Below are 13,773 nucleotides of genomic sequence, written 5' to 3'. Positions count from 1 at the left end.
CTTCAGGACAGACCTCTGGGAGAAGCAAGGCACCCAAGCTGGGAGCACTATGTGCTTGAGAGCTTTTTTTCCAGGGGTCTATGCAACACCCGGGCTATCCCAGAAGAGGACTTGCTGGGCCAGAAGGGCATTGCTAAACCAGAACTTCTGCTTGGTTCTGTGAAGGGAAAAGGGGGAGGAACCCGGAGGCCCAAGAAGGAGAAGGAGGTTTCTCCTTCCCAGTGCCGGATGTTGATGTTCATAAGAGAGGATTTGAGGTTCTCAGTTTCAGATTGTTGAATGAGGGCTGGCCATACTGACTAAGGGAGGCAACTCAAGGTCCAGGGCATCTGGCAACCAGTTTGGAAAGAAAATTGCACCAAGTGGCAGGTGCAACTGTCCTCGGTTTACCCACATGGAGCTTTCACTGGAAAGAGGAGTGGAGAGGACACTTTGCTCTCTCTTTGCCATCCCCTTTTGCAAACCCATCGGTGAGCTAAATTCCAGCCTTGCAGAGTTCCCCATCTATCTCGGCTGGTTGAAACCACCAGGCCTCTGGCAGCACTGGGCAATGCAAAGCAGCAGAAGGAGGATGAAGGAGAAACAGAGGGAGCAGGAATACGCTTCCAGAGCGTGTCCATGAATATCACCCTGGCCTCCACCACTGTTCCATCTGCTGACCTATCTTCAATCCCGCAGAGAGGCCATTGCAAGAGTGAGGAGCTGGTCACAACTTACTGATGGGGTGGAGACCTCCTCTATCGTGTAGAGCCCCTGCCTCGTCTATCCCGCCCCTCACATACATTTCTCATAGCCTTTTTTCTGTGGGACGGCACTGCAGCCGCCTTCTTGGGGGCTTCAGAATCCCTCAGTGAGAGCAGGTACCTTGCCGAATCGAGAATGGACTCCAGATCTTCCAGGCTCTGGGTCCTGGAGACCCCCTGGACTTCCATCGAATCCTGAAAATGACATTTGTTCATGTTAAACCATAAATCCAAAGCTCTCTGCGTCCCAATAGGATGGCTATCTTGGAAGTTCCAGCAAATCCAGCACACCTCAGTTGCATGTGAATTAATATGCAAATTAGGTTGTCCCACAATGCAACTCTGAGGAAGCTCTTTGTTGCCACTCCCGCTTCCTCTTTCTCTCTTCCTTCCTCTCCACCAGAAGCAAGCACACGGATGTGTGCTGCTCTCCTCCATTCTGGGCACCGTGTGGTGGGCCTGGAATTCCCCTTTCTTCCACACAGCTCTTGGCAGCTGTAGGGCTGAGAGTTTAGGGCAAAACTCAGTCTTTTTGAAAGAAAAGAAGAACAAAGGAACTTCATCTTTTCCACCAAGATGGATGTAACAAAGCAACAATAAAGTCAGTCAGATTCTTTTTACTTCTTAACCCAATATGTCTGAGCGTGTGATTCGAATTAAGATTCGGGTGGCGTGCCTACTCATGGTATGATAAAGTTAAAGTTAACAAGGATTTTAAAGATCATTTTGCTAGGAGTGCCATACTGAGAATCTGGAATAAATGTAAGGGTGAAGGAACCGTCTGTCGTCTCTGGTGGACTTGAAAGAAGGCTAAAAAGTTCTGGGATCAAATATGTATCACTCTTCGAAAGATCCTTGAGGTTAATATACAGAAAAACCCAGAAGTGTTTCTTCTGAGCTTGATGGAGAAGGAGTTAGAGAAACAACATGGAGTTTTGCTTTTATACATGATTAAGGCTGCAAGACTTTTTAAAAATTGACTTTGGAAAGATCCACAAATACCTACCGTTGAAGACTGGATTGTTAAATTAAAGGACTTGGCTCAAATGGCTAAACTAACAGCACTAATAAGGGAACACTCTGTTTCTGGATTTATATCTATTTGGCGACCGCTTGCTTGTGGTAAAAAAAGTGAAATTTTGTTCTTGGGCTTTAGCGATTAAACGGTTTGTTTTAGTCGAAGTAATGTTACTATGGTTTAACTAATGGTAACAGATTATATTTGTAAATTTAGGATATTTGTTTGTTTGTTTATTTCATAGCTTTCTGGTCAATTAGCTTAATTCTGGTTGAACCTTTCTATTGTTAATCAGCCATTTTTGTCAATTTTTCAGGATGGGCTTAGAGGATAGGGCATGAAAATCCTGCAGAGCATTCCCAATAATATTTCTTTGCAGGCTGGAAGGCTGTGTTGAGAGAGAGTTGCTCCCTGTTCATTTAAGGCCAAAGCTTGGGCTGCTGAAGACCCTCCCTGGATGATTTCTCAGACCAGCCCTAGCAGGCCATGCCATGCAAAAGCCTCATGCTCCAAGGACTTGCACGCAGATTGGCTGCACCTGTAAATGCTTAGAACGTTTAAAACAAGTAATTGCCCCTGAAATAGGGTCCACTTTAGAGTAATCTGTTTTTGATGCTTTCTTTCTTTGATGCTTTCGTTTTTTCTTTTTAGACACTGGCTTAGGCCCCGAGGGACCTACATGTCCATACTGAGAATTAACCAATTCTCCCAGGGCCAAAACAGCCACCCGTTCACATGAAGAGAGTCTCATGATGCCGGGCAACAGTGGCCAAATGCAGAAAACGATAAAGGACTCAAGGGGAAGCATCCTCCCAGTAGCCCTGCAAAAACAGACAGCCTCACTGGGCACAAAGCACCGACTTGTTAGCAGGGGGCAAAAATCTGAGGGGGAGAGACAGTGCATCCTTAAGAAGGAGATGAGACTAAAGAGAATTCTGTGCTCCCTGTTGGAGGAATCCATTTCACGTGCCACTTTTCCACTGCCCTCCTCTTACATTGCATTGATGCTCTTTACAGAAAGTGCCTGTGTTTGTAAGCAAAATGGTAACAATTTGGCACAATTTGGGACCATCTCAAGATATGAAGAAATTCCCTTCCAGAAAGGGGAAAAAGTGGGAAGAAATGCCCCCAATAGAGCTCGCTTAGTGGGCCCAGAATGCTGCCTGACTGTTAGGGGACAACCAGAAACGAGATGGAGGACAGAGTATTTGGAATCCCGATCAGAAGTCCTCTGCAGCGTAGCAGTTTACCATTTGCATTTGTTCTGCCCAGTTCCAAACTCAGGTCGTTGGCTCCTCCACTCTAAAGAAAATTGGGTAACAAAAATAAAAATAAAAATCAAGGGTTGGTTCCTCGGTACTAGGGAAATTTCCAAGAAATGTGGGAATTTGTAAATTGGCACACACACACACACACACACACAAACACACATACACATGCTCTCTCGAATTATCTTGGATTATATTGAAAATTAACAGAGGGATATTGCACCGGTTTATGATGGCAAATAAATCAATTATTTTAAAAGTGCAACTTTGGAAGGATACCCATTCTCTGTCAATACCTATAAACTCATGTCATGATTGTCTCAGTGAAGCCAATTCAGTGGCCTGCTAGAACCACTGAAATGGAGCAGAGCTTAACACAGCTTAGAAGCTGGGACAGAAAAAGAGAATTATCTTAGATAGCTTCAACGAGCATGCCAGAGAAACACAGGTTATTGCTCTTACACATTCAGCCCTCCCAAGCATAAAGAATCACACGCTTAGACACATTAGGTTGAGCTAAGTAAAGTAATTTCTTACTGACTTTATTGTTGCTTCTGCTACATCCATCTTGGTGGAAAAGATGAAGTTCCTTTGCTCTTCTTCCCTTTCTAAATTACATAGTTTGCCCTAAACTCTCAGCCCTACAGCTGCCAAGAGGTATGTGAAAGAAAGGGGCAGAATCCCTCATCAAGGCCCAAGCACATGGTCCTGATGAAGAGAGCAGCATCCATGCTGCTCTCCTTGGGTGGAGAAAAGGAAAAGAGAAAAATAGGAGGTGGGAGTGGCAACAAACTGCTTCCTCAGAGTTGCATTTTGGGCAACTTAATTTACATGTTAATGAGGCGTGCTGGATTTGCCAAAACTTCCAACACTCAAATCCTGCATGAATCATGCCTACACAAGATTTAATTCACTTCGAAGGCCTTGATAGACATCCTTTGCAAATGGCTTTGTCAGGATGTCAGCGATCATGTTCTCTGGGGGACAATACTCCAAATGTATTAGTCCTGTCTCCTGTGCCTCTCTAATCGCGTGGTAACGAATAGCCATGTACTTCGTCTGCCCTCCCACCCTCTTTGAGAGAGAGATCCTTACACAGCTTTGGTTGTCCTCAAAGACTCTTATTGGAGCAGGAACAATAACCCCCAGGTCCTCAAGGAGATACTTGAGCCATCCTACTTCTGTGCATGTCTCAGCCGCTGAGGCATACTCCGCTTGAGTAGTTGAGCGTGCCAATATAGTCGGCTTGCGACCAGCCCAGCTCACGGCCCCTCCCCCAAACAGAAACACATTCCCACTAGTGGATTTGTGGTCAGCTGCATCTTCTGCCCAGTCTGCATCAGTGTGCCCCACTAGTTCAGGAGAATCAGCTGCTGGCAGCTTAAGCTTCAGGTCTGCAGTCCCCTTCAGGTATCTTGCCACCCGCTTAACGCCTGTCCAGGCCCTTTGGGTGGGTGCGCTGGTTTTTCTGCAGAGGATCCCCACTGCAGTTGAAATATCTGGCCTTGCTGTGGTTGACAGCTATAACAGCTTCCCCATGGCCTCTCTGTAGCCATTGTTCTGAGGCAACAGTTCACTAGTGTCCTTGACTTTGTGAAAGTCTGTTTTAATTGAAGTTGGCATTAGTTTTGCATCTTCCAGCCCCAGACTCTCCAATAACTCTAGAATCTTTTGCCTCTGACTAAGGAGAAAACTTCCATCCTCCTCTCCGTCAGTTTGTATCCCCAAGTAGTAGCTCGCCTTCTCAAGGCGTTTCACCTCTACTTCTTTGTTCAAATTGGATACAATTTCATCAATGTCCCTTTGATCCTCATAACAGAGAATCAAATCATCCACAAATGTCAGAATGAACACATCTCTGCCATTGTTGTGTCGTGTGTAAAGGCAGGGATCAGCCTTGCCCGGAGTGAAACCTTGCTTTATTAGCATCTGGTTTAATTTCACATTCCAGGCCCTTGCTGCTTGTTTCAGCCCATAGATCCCCTTCTGAAGCTTACACACTAAATGCTGGTTCTTTGGATCAGTGAACCCTTCAGGTCGTTGCATATACAACTCCTCCTGAATTTCCCCATGCAAGAATGCTGTTTTAATGTCTATATGTTCCACTTGCATGTTTCTGTTTGCTGCTAGACTTAAAAGAAGTCGAATTGTTGTGTGGGTCCCAACAGGTGCAAAAGTTTGGTCATAATCTTCCCCATACTTTTGCGAATAGCCCTTGGCTACCAGTCTAGCTTTGTATCTTTGGACTTCTCCCTTCTCATTCTGTTTGGCCTTAAAGACCCATTTGCAACCAATTGCCTTGTTGCCAATAGGTAACTTTGTGAGTGTCCAAGTGTTGTTGTGTTGCAGAGCCTCAAACTCTTCTTGAGCTGCTTTCCTCCACTTACTTGCTTCAACTGGCGGGAGCTGTTGCACCTCCTTCCATGATGCAGGCTCTTTCGGTGATGCCAAGGTAGGACAGTCGCTTGGCTGGAACTTCCTTGTTGGGTTGCGATGAGCGCCTCAGGTCCAGAACAGCACTCAGGTCTGGATGACCCTGCATCTCTACCCCTTCTGTTCCTCCTGGCTCCTCATCATCTGACTCAGGCGGAGTCTCCGTCTCGATGTCCTCTCTCTGGGCTTGCCTGCTCACTGCGTCTGGAAATACTGGGTAAGGTACTTTGAACAAGTCACCATCACCCCCCCCCTTCTGCAGTGCTATTGGTTAGAGGACTTTTGTTTGGCTCTGTTCCATCTGCTGGTGATCTACTCTGTAGGTAAGTGACTGTCATTGCTACTTCCCCCCATCTGTTACCCCCAACAGATGCCTGAATTGGCCCACACAGCTCAGGGTAGATCTGCTCCAGGGGCTGCTTGGAGCACCTGCTGCTTTGTTTTGGAATTGCAGGCCTTGTGGCCTTTCCCTGCATGCAGGCTTGGCGCTTTGCATCAGTCTTACCACAGTCCTTGCTTGCCAATCCATTTTTCTTCACCTGAATCCCTGCATTGAAATCGTCTGTCCCAGGAAGTGGCGCTGTTGTCCTCCCTTCCTCGGTGACTAGCCACGCATGCCATGTCTGGCCTCTCACAATTGAGAAAAGTCAAACCTTGATCTAGAAATCCTGCTAAAAAGACACCTTTTTGATCCATTATTTCGCATCTGTCACCTTTAAATCGAAGGGTATGCCCCTTCTTCATGAGGGCAGATGCGCTAATCAGGTTCATTTTCAGTCCTGGAACATACAGAACGTTAGTTGCAATTATATTTCTCTGCGTGGTCCCATTTCCACACCTTAGGGGAGCGTGCCCCTCCCCTTCTACTGGGATTGTCCTTCCATCAGCCAAACCGATTTCTTCCTTTGAACTTGGGTGCAGTTCAATAAAGAAAGAAGGATCATTAATTATGTGCATACAATGATGACTGAACTTTGGAAATATGCTCATCAATATCTCCATCTGGTTGCAGCTTTGCGTTGGATAACTATCTCACCAAATTAACAACTTGGGAGTCTCCTCCTTCCCCAAAGAGTTTGAACAATTCCTCCATCATTCCTTTTGCAGTTTCTCTGTGCTGATCTGCATCAAGATTGATCCACCAAGGAACTCATAATTAGTCCTTGCAGTTTCAGGTTACCAGCTGCCCAGTTTGCATAGTTTTCTGAATCTAGATTGGGAGGATCTTCCCTTAAAATATTATACAGATTCAGAATCTTTGCCTGCCTCTCCACCCAAATTCTCCAGGGATAAAACTCTCCTTGTTTGAGTTTAAAAATCAATGGATTGTAAGGCAGCACACTGGCCATCTCTGTCTCAGCAAAAAGGATTTAAAAATCGCTTCAAAAAGAAAAAAATCTTCACTTTATGCTTAAGGCCGTTTTCTTTTCTTTTTGTGTAAGATAACTCCTCAGTAGCTAGACTAAGTATTCTCTCAAAAACAACAGTGTTCATGCAAAAACAAAAGAAGCCCCAAAATAAAATTTCTCTTTCTGAAAAAGCCTGGGCCCATTACCTGATGAAGCCAATGTAGTGGCTGCTAGAACCACTGAAATGGAGCAGAGCTTATAACACAGCTGAGAAGCTGGCACAGAAAAAAGAAAATTATCTTAGATAGCTTCAGTGAGCATGCCAGAGAAACACAGGCTATTATCTTACACACTCAGCCCTCCCAAGCATAAAGAAGTACACGCTTAGACAGATTAGGTTAAGATAAGTAAAAGAATGTCTTCCTGACTTTATTGTTGCTTGTGTTGCATCCATCTTGGTGGAAAAGATGAAGTTCCTTTGTTCTTCTTCTCTTTCTAAATACATAGTTTGCCCTAAACTCTCAGCCCTACAGCTGCCAAGAGCAGCGTGGAAGAAAGGGGCTGAATTCTTCATCAAGGCCCGAGCACATGGCCCTGATGAAGAGAGCAACATCCATGCTGCCTGCTTGATCAGTGGAAGAAAGGGAAAGAGAGAGACAGGAAGTGGGAGTGGCAACAACTCAATTTATGTGCTAATTCACATGCTAATGAGGCATTCTGGATTCGCCAAGACTTCCAACATTTGCCCCCTCTCAGGGCTTGTCATACGCATTCCTGCTGGCCTTTTCCACGTGTTCAGTATACACAGATAATCTGAAGACCTGAATAAGATTTATCTAAGTATGAGTTTAATGCTGGAACACAGAATGTTAGAGCCTCATCGAAGAAAGGGGAGGACAGGGATGTGATGATAGAGTTTCAAAGCTGGAATGGAAAGTAGCAATTCTTTTTTTAAAGAAGTGGAGAGCAGGAAGCTAGAAGAAACTGCAGAGGAACAAAGTAACTGGTCTGCTGGAGCCCTGGTAGCACTGGTAGGGATGAAGGTTAGAAGATGTTTGCCTGAGTTTAAAAACAATCCCCTTTCCCTCTGCTACGTGGGGATCTTTTCAAAAGAAAGCAAAAAGAAGCTATCCATTTGCCCATTTTTCTGAACCCCTCCTACATCGCTATATAGCAATATATAGGTTTAGAACTATATTTAGGCTTCAGACTGCCAGCCAATCTTAAACCTGCTTATAGTAAGATGTAGTGTGGCAGGGAAAGGCCTAGGGCAGGGATGGACATGTGTCCATTCCTTGCAGAACTACCTTTGCGCATCCCTAATGATCGACCAGGTTAGCGAGGTTTGCTGGAGTTGTCGTTCAGCAAGATCTAGGCTTAAAGACAGTGTGGAGACAGAAGTTTACCAGCATCCTTCTTATAAGGAATATACGTGTTCAGCTAACTGTGTAAGCTGTAAATATCACAGAAGATAATGGCTTCCTTGCCTCAAGAGCTCCAAGGCTCTCCTGGGGGATACGGATGCCTAAGAATAAGTTGGAATGTGGGGGGCTGACAAGTACATGACAGGTATAAGTTGGAAGATGGTACAAATGGAAGATAAGGGAAGGAACTACAAACCAGAACCCGCAGAAGCCGGTAGAAGATAATACAAGAATGCAAGCATGCGCACATGAGGGATATCTTGTCCGAAAGTAACCTGGCAAGTAATTATACTGTTAAAATTCCCTCCCACCATGAGATAATTCCCCACCTTAGGGAGGGCCCAAGGTGGAATTTTACACCCAAAGGAGGGGAGGACTCCCAAAATGGTGATGGGTGTAGATGTAGTGTATAGTTAACACAGATAACACCAATGTATGTATGCCTATGTACCTTGTGACAGAAATTGTCCAATAATCATTTTATGCTTGTAACTGTATCTTATAGACAATGGCATAAAAGATGCTGTCTACTAACACAAAGGGCTCTCCTTTTCAGAGGAGAGACCCCCTTGTTACTTGAGCGCTCAAATAAAAGGGTTATCCTATTTCTCGCTTGGTGTGTTTATTGGGACCCATACCAGGTTTAAGGGACTCCGGTCCTAAGCCGTGATTGCGGCCCTTCAACAGAAAGGAAAAAAGTGTAATTGTGCCCCCCCAGCCGCCGAGTTCCTAGTTTCCTGCCCTGAGTGGAATCCTGAGCAATAGCAATTCTAAATGGTTGGCATAGATTGCAACACTTTTGTTTACAAAGACCACTTATCACTTGAATAATTATGTTACTAAGGTGTTTTGAGAAGACTCTGCCCCTAATTTACGCTTCTGGCTCCTGGATATCTAATATACAGTAACAAGGCTTTGACTGTATGTTTGGAAGGTGGTGTCTGTGCAGGCAGACGTTTCAGGAGGTGCGGCCAAATAATCCAACAAATCAGAGAGGGGGGAGTCTTAAGGTTCTGTCTTTGGTTGTGAGCTTTACGTTCAGCGTTTAAGCCCTGCAGAGTCAACGAAACGGCTCTCCCTCCACCCAGGCCAGTGTTTCTCGACCTTGGCAGCTTTAGGACCCGCGGACTTCAACTCCCAGCATGGCTGGCTGGGGAATTCTAGCCCTGGAAGCCCATGCGTCTTAAAGATGCCAAGGTTGAGAAACTCTGACCGAGAGTTTGGTAGCCCGGTTGAGCCCTGTGAGTTTCTGAAGTGCCCCCCAGAGCTGAGTCGCATACTCCTTGATACTTGTAGATCTTTCAGGTAGCTTCCTGACTGGGCTTAACTCGCACAGAGGGACCTTCCTTGCCATAGAAGGTGCAATGGCTGCTTCACCTGCTGCCTTATCGAAACCTTACCCCTGCGTGCACGACAGGAGAGCGGAACACCTTCTGTTGGTCACGTCTGCGGCTGAAGGGGAGCCAGATGAATGATCGACGATGGATTGGGTCTGCACAGAGCTGAGCGGTTGCGGACATTTGCACACTTGCGTGGGAAGAGAACACGGGAAAAAGAGAAAGACGACAACAGGCGGCGGTTCTCTGGAAATCCCTGCTGCTGGTATTAGTGCACCGAGGTAAGAAAAACGCAGTAATAAAAGAACTGTCCTTAGCACCAGACCATCATCACTGATGAGCATTTCTGCACTGTGCATTGTTTGGGAGACGGGAGTGGTGGACAAATGTCATTTCCCTCCACACACTGATCCAGTCTTGATTGTCACCTGCACAGGGCTGGAAGACAAGGATATGGAAAATATTGGTTGGCTTCCATGCAGGTTCAGGGAAAGGTTACCTGAGATGTTCCTAAAAGCTGGAAGAATGTACACAACACTCACAAAAGTGATGGATTCTATTGGTCACATCTCATTTCCTGAGATGCCCTCTTTTATTTTCTTTCCTTATTCTAACCGTTTCCTAATCGAGCTACCTAAAAGTAATTAACGTATGTGTCTCAATAAATCAACTTCAGATAGAACTGGTGGATTTTAATTTTATTTTGCAAAATCCTGCAAGCAAGTATCAACAAAAGAGCACTTTGGTTGGGGCTGTATGGAATAGCAACGGGATTTTATCCACGTCTCTCCAAAGGATACAATTCAGCACAGCTACTGGATCTTCTCCTGAAATTTAGAGGGCTTTATTAATGATTAAAGCCTGTTAAAGTAACCGAGAGTAATATTGCCTTTCCAGGGAATTAACAAGGACCAAGCAGTAAAACGAGAACAAAAGATCCAGGAGAGACTGCAAATGTGTTTGTGTTACTGTTTCACAAAACAGGCCCATTATGTGAATGCCATCAGTGCAAATAATGTGCCCTTCATAGTAGCGTCAACCAAGGAAGAGTTGGAGCATCCTTGAAGCAGCTGCTACTTCTGTTTCAAGGAATTCATCAAATACTCCTGAAAATGGAAATAATGTAAGCGTTGGGATTTCTCTTGGGATTATGATAGGGAGAAGAGAATTAAGCAAATCTCAAAGCTGTTCAAGCAGCCCCTTGCTCTGTAGACAACGTCCAAGCCAGTTCTGGTATTCTGAATGGCTTTAACAGAAAGACTTGCTTAATTCCAACTCTGTCACCTGCGAGTATCATAAGGGCTGTTGTAGTTGTCCACAACTACCAACATTAATTCTACCAGCCATTAACTCTAGGAGTGCCTGCAGCTTAGGCTGACCATACGTCCTGTTTTGAATGGGACAATCCCGTTTTTTTAACATTTCCAGACCATAAGGAAGGCTGAGAGAAGGAAGATAGATGCTTTTGAACTGTGGTGTTGGAGGAAAATTCTGAGAGTGCCTTGGACTGCAAGAAGATCAAACCAGTCCATCCTCCAGGAAATAAAGCCAGACTGCTCACTTGAGGGAATGATATTAAAGGCCAAACTGAAATACTTTGGCCACATAATGAGAAGACAGGAAACCCTGGAGAAGATGCTGATGCTAGGGAGAGTGGAGGGCAAAGGAAGAGGGGCCGACCAAGGGCAAGATGGATGGATGATATTCTAGAGGTGACAGACCCGTCCCTGGGGGAGCTGGGGGTGTTGACGACCAACAGGAAGCTCTGGCGTGGGCTGGTCCATGAAGTCACAAAGAGTTGGAAGCGACTAAACAAATAAACAACAACAACCCGTCGTTTTAATATAAATGTCCATTTTGTCCCGTTTTCTTAAAAACCTTACTTAAAAATTTGAAAGTTCCCGCGAACCTGTCAGAATGCAGTCTGACTTTGAGTGGAAGGAGGGGGAGCTCAGCAGAAACATCTGGAAAAAAGCCACAGAGCTCAACCTGTCGGGAAACCTAAAAAGAAAAAAACAGGATCAGCTGATAGGCGGTGATAAAAGGGTGAGCTGATTGGCTCCTGTCTTGAAACGGCTGGAAGAAAAGAACGTAAAAGCACAGCTGGAGGAGGAACGGCTTGTCGAGGTCAACCGTTCACTAGACTCTCCAGCCCAGCCTTGCCTCTCGCAAACGAAGGAATCCAATGATTCCCAGCCCAAGAAAACCGGCAAGTTCCTGCCTGCTGATCCAGCCCGTTGCCCAGCCCTGCCCCGTTTTGCCATCCCAGTGTCCCGTTTTTGTCTCAAGGAAATATGGTCAGCCTACTACAGCACTCACACAACATCAATAGTGGAACTAAGCGCCTTCGGTTATCTGTTGGGATTACCTCTTCAAAATGTCTACATAGACATACGTAAAAGGTGTCCAGGGACTGCATTCGTGCCACTGTGTGATGGGCTGGTATGATCTACAGAGACCTATCAAACAGCCAAAGCTACATACTGTATAAATATGGTATAAAATGTATGAAATGAAAAATTAGCTCCTCTTTTTAGCTAAAGCTAAAGTCAGCATGTCCCCAGCTAAACGCCGGCTCCTTCCTTTTTATGCCTGCCCCCAAACTCTAGATACCTAGTTTATTTCCTTCTCTACATCAGTCTGTGCTGAATAATCCCTTCATTTGTATAGCTGCCTTCAGCACTAAAAGAACTGATATTCTTTTGCTAAAGATGGAAAGGGAGATAAATCAGAAGAGACTGATTGTACAGGACATATAAACAGTGCCTTCTAAATCTTAATCAATTGTTTACTGGTTGGCAAACAAATTCCACTGTTACAACTAATATTAGAAATGAGGTCATTCAACTGGGTGACCATACAAAATGGATAATAATAATAATAATAATGTAAAATCTGTGCTGCTAATTTACCTCTGGGGAAGGTCTACATCACTTTAAATCTTGTCCAATAAATACATTTCCTGTTAGGAAAAATAATGGAAGGGTTTGTATATTTTTTACCACTTCAAAATAGGCTTTTTAAAATATCTTTGCTATGAAGCAGTCAGTTTTTCAAACCATTGCAGTGAAAGTTCATAGCCTGGAGTTAGATTTTGTCCCCTGTAAAGGCATTATGTTCATTGCAGAAGTCCCATTATGAAATCCTGACTACTGGAGGAGGACATAAGGCCTAGGGGAAGGGGCTGATGGCCACAAAGGCTGCTGCATCTCATCAGTTGTGCCCTGGAAACATACGGGTCAAGCTTCTAATCTGAGAAAAGAAACTGTTGGCAAATTTGTAGATACTGTAGTAGAAACAGAGTATATTTTGCGTGTGTGTGTATGTGCATTTATATATGTTGCATATACTGTATATATAATTATAGATATACAGTACACACACATACATACACACATACACATACCCCAAGTGTGATATCACATAACCAATAAGTAAATGAGAGAGAAAAAAATGGCCAAATAAAGGATACATGAAAAAAAAATGTTTCTATTGGTAGACAAACTTGCAAGACCAGCACAGCAGAAAAAGTTTTATTTTTCCATCACATTAACAGGGACGCAAGTCCTGGTGAGTAAACTATATGTGCAGTGATAGTATCTGTACATTACATAGGAATTGTCCCATTTTTTCTGCCATTAGAATTATCATCAGTTAATACAGAAAACATAAAAATACACCATGTAGCATACCATTACCAACTTTCCTTCTATTTCATTAGATTTTGTTTACTCCACAGTTCAGTGAGCTTTGGCTAAATTAAGTGGTGAGAGACACACATACAGAAATAAACCCAAACAAAAAATAAAAAAACAAAACCCCCAAACTATTATTTAGTAGTAGTATAACTTTATTGATTAGTCAGTTGACCATATCAAACCAAACTGTTATGTGATACAGATTCAGAATAAACGGCTTTGCTATTTTTGCTTCGGTTTTGTGCAGCACTCCAGTTTAGATGCATCGCTAGTAGTTTCAAATGCATGTTTGGCCTTTTGTAAATCAGGTCCTTGGTACTAAGAAGACAGCACCCAAAAATGCTTAAACAAATACAGTATAATGTGAGAAGGCCACACAGTGGACCATTTCCTGTTGTATCCCTTTCATTAGCATATGGTCTCTCTGATGTGAAGCCAGTGTATGTGTTCAGTGAGGGGGAACAAGAGGCAGTTAGCCTTTTTCCTGGGTGGGCCTATAAATT

This window comes from Candoia aspera, chromosome 2 (assembly GCF_035149785.1).
Source record: "Candoia aspera isolate rCanAsp1 chromosome 2, rCanAsp1.hap2, whole genome shotgun sequence".
Taxonomy (NCBI): Eukaryota; Metazoa; Chordata; class Lepidosauria; order Squamata; family Boidae; genus Candoia; species Candoia aspera.
This window is presented reverse-complemented; position numbering follows the sequence as displayed.